Source organism: Echiichthys vipera (assembly GCF_963691815.1).
Source record: "Echiichthys vipera genome assembly, chromosome: 15".
Lineage (NCBI taxonomy): Eukaryota > Metazoa > Chordata > Actinopteri > Perciformes > Trachinidae > Echiichthys > Echiichthys vipera.
The window spans coordinates 302,680-306,807 of record NC_139840.1 but is presented as its reverse complement, the minus strand read 5'-3'; positions in this window follow the sequence as shown (position 1 = coordinate 306,807).

The window sequence follows — 4,128 nt, the reverse complement described above, 5'->3', positions numbered from 1 at the left end:
CTGGAGCTGAACACCATCGACACGTCCTTCTGGTTAAACTGGGGCAGTCGGGACTGGGACTCCGCCTCCAGCACCTGGACCACCGCCGAGTCACTGGGAAGACCTGGAGAGACCACGTTAGACCACGTTAGACCACCTCAGACCACGTTAGACCCCCTCAGACCACGTTAGACCACGTTAGACCACCTCAGACCACGATAGACCACCTCAGACCACGTTAGACCACCTCAGACCACGTTAGACCACGTTAGACCACGTTAGACCACCTTAGACCACGTTAGACCACCTTAGACCACTTTAGACCACGTTAGACCACCTCAGACCACGTTAGACCACCTCAGACCACGTTAGACCACCTCAGAGCACGTTAGACCACCTTAGACCACTTTAGACCACGTTAGACCACCTCAGAGCACGTTAGACCCCCTCAGACCACGTTAGACCACGTTAGACCCCCTCAGACCACGTTAGACCACCTTAGACCACGATAGACCACGTTAGACCACCTCAGACCACGTTAGACCCCCTCAGACCACGTTAGACCACGTTAGACCCCCTCAGACCACGTTAGACCACCTTAGACCACTTTAGACCACGTTAGACCACCTCAGACCACGTTAGACCACCTCAGAGCACGTTAGACCACCTTAGACCACTTTAGACCACGTTAGACCACCTCAGAGCACGTTAGACCCCCTCAGACCACGTTAGACCACCTTAGACCACTTTAGACCACGTTAGACCACGTTAGACCCCCTCAGACCACCTCAGACCACGTTAGACCCCCTCAGACCACCTCAGACCCCCTCAGACCACGTTAGACCACCTCCTCTGGTAGAAACTAATATTCATCACTTATTAAACTCTGAGCTTCTGAAACAACAATAATAATAATAATAATAACAATAATAACCATCATAACAACAACAGGTTCCCTGCAGTGTGTAAAGGCCGCCGTGGTCACGTTGCCGTGGTCACGTTGCCGTGGTAACGGCGGTGTCAGCTGACCCACTCACCGAGCGCTGCCACGGCGTACAGACAGTTGACGATGCTGAAGTTGTCGAACTTGGCGCAGTCGTTGACGATGGCGTCGCAGAGCGTCTGGAAGTCCTGCTGCTCCAGGATGTGGCGCCCGTCCCCGCCCTCTGCTCCTGAAGCCAAGCCGTCGGGGTCGTCCGCCCCGCCCCGTGGCGGCGGCGGGGGGCGTGGCCTGCAGCAGCTGTCCGATCTTCTGCAGGGCGACGGGGTAGTGGTTGTGGGAGATCTTGGCGGGGTTCTGCGTGACCCAGCGCAGCACCTCGTCAGGGCGCCGCGAGCGCTCGATCAGGCGCTTCATGGTGAAGAACGTGTCGTAGCTCATCTTCTCGTGGATGAAGTTCCACGTCTTCTTCTTGCTGCCGGCGCCGGCCGGAGCCCCGCCCCCTCCGTATGCGTGGAAGTGTGCGTGGTGCTGGTAGTGGGAGGGCGGCGGGGGCGGGGGCCAGGTGGGCGGGCTGAGAGTGGGCGTGGTAGTGGAAGTGCGCTCCTCGGTGGGCGTCGGGGCGCCCCGGGTACAGCGGGTAAGCGGGGGGGGGCGGGGCCGAGTGGTGGGGGAGGTGGGGGTGAGGCGCCTCGAGCACGGTCAGCCCCGCCCTGCGCCCCTGCTTCACCCCCCCTCCTCCTCCCCCCCCGGCGCCGTAGAGGCGGGTGGCGTACATGGCGACGGGCTGAGCGGCGGGGCGGGGGGGGCAGGGAGGGAGGCGGCGAGCTCGGCTCAGGAGGCGCCACCCAGAGGACGAACACAGCATAGTCCAGGAGCCAGGACGCCTGCAGGAGTCAGCACGCCGCGCCTGCACGGGACACGGACACGGGTTAGAGAGCAGCAGTCTGTCCTCCTGTCTGTCTGTCTGTCCACCTGTCTGTCTGTCCTCCTGTCTGTCCTCCTGTCTGTCTGTCCTCCTGTCCACCTGTCTGTCTGTCCTCCTGTCTGTCCTCCTGTCTGTCTGTCCTCCTGTCCTCCTGTCTGTCCTCCTGTCTGTCTGTCCTCCTGTCTGTCTGTCCTCCTGTCTGTCTGTCCTCCTGTTAACCTGTCTGTCCTCCTGTCTGTCTGTTAACCTGTCTGTCCTCCTGTCTGTCTGTCCTCCTGTTCACCTGTCTGTCTGTCCTCCTGTCTGTCCTCCTGTTCACCTGTCTGTCTGTCCTCCTGTTCACCTGTCTGTCCACCTGTCTGTCTGTCCTCCTGTTCACCTGTCTGTCCACCTGTCTGTCTGTCCTCCTGTTCACCTGTCTGTCCTCCTGTCTGTCTGTCCTCCTGTTCACCTGTCTGTCCTCCTGTCTGTCTGTCCTCCTGTCTGTCTGTCCTCCTGTCTGTCTGTCCTCCTGTTCACCTGTCTGTCCACCTGTCTGTCTGTCCTCCTGTTCACCTGTCTGTCCTCCTGTCTGTCAGTCTGTCTGTCTGTCAGTCTGTCCACCTGTCTGTCCTCCTGTCCACCTGTCTGTCCTCCTGTCTGTCCTCCTGTCTGTCCTCCTGTTCACCTGTCTGTCCTCCTGTCGGCTAGTCCAGGCCCACATGCTAGCGTTAGCAGCTAGCTAGTTAGCTGCCGGTTAACCGTCCCGCTGCGGTGTCACATACGTCACATATACGTCACTACATGTGTCAAATAGATATGATGACGTCACGCCCAAGTTGACGTTTCTGTCACTTTTTATGTCCGGTGGACAGTTTTCCAGGCTAACCGAGAAGCTAACAGCTAACAGCTAACTGACAGCTGAGAGAGCCCTGTCAGTTAGCTGTTAGCTGTTAGCTGCTTGGTTGGCCCGGCTCGGCCCGGCTCACATTAGCATGTCAGAGATCCTAACCCGGGACAAAAGAAGTGACCCGGGCCAACAGAGACAAACTAAACCAAACAAGCTAACCGAGGCTACAAGCTAACCAGCTAGCTGTCACCCAGCCGATGTGTTAGCATGTTAGCATCAGGTGTCCTTCTCTGAGCCTTTATAACCCGGGTATAACCGGGCTAACTAACCCGGTTATACCCGGGTAATAAGCGGCCGGAGCGTGTGTTTACCTCATAGCTCAATGACACCGGCAGCTCCGCTCTGATGAAAGTCCTGAGGCCGCTGACAGCGCGCCTTCACCGGCTGCAAACACGGAGACGCACCGGGAAACAGGCAGCGGTCAGCGGCTGCAGCAGGCTCCATCCCGCGGTACCCGGCATGCACCTGGGGGGGGGGGGGGGGGGGGTACTGTACATTAATATATACTATATTACTGTATAATTATATTACATTACTGTATATTTATATAACTGTATTTATACTTTATTACTGTATATTTATATATATATTAAATTACTGCATATTAATATAACTGTGTTTATATTAAATTATTCACACTTTAACACACGTTTATGCTCCTAGAGGACACTTTAGCACACGTTTATGCTCCTAGAGGACACTTTAGCACACGTTTATGCTCCTAGAGGACACTTTAACACACGTTTATGCTCCTAGAGGACACTTTAACACACGTTTATGCTCCTAGAGGACACTTTAGCACACGTTTATGCTCCTAGAGGACACTTTAGCACACGTTTATGCTCCTAGAGGACACTTTAACACACGTTTATGCTCCTAGAGGACACTTTAGCACACGTTTATGCTCCTAGAGGACACTTTAACACACGTTTATGCTCCTAGAGGACACTTTAACACACGTTTATGCTCCTAGAGGACACTTTAGCACACGTTTATGCTCCTAGAGGACACTTTAGCACACGTTTATGCTCCTAGAGGACACTTTAACACACGTTTATGCTCCTAGAGGACACTTTAGCACACGTTTATGCTCCTAGAGGACACTTTAGCACACGTTTATGCTCCTAGAGGACACTTTAGCACAGGTTTGGACACTTTAGCACAGGTTTGGACACTTTAGCACAGGTTTGGACACTTTAGCACAGGTGTGGACACTTTAGCACAGGTTTGGACACTTTAGCACAGGTTTGGACACTTTAGCACAGGTGTGGACACTTTAGCACAGGTGTGGACACTTTAGCACGCTTAGCTCCAGTAACCCGGTTGGTCCTCCGGGGGGCGCTAAACTCCTCTAAGTCAAACTGAAGCAGTAGAAGAAGAAGAAGGCTTCAG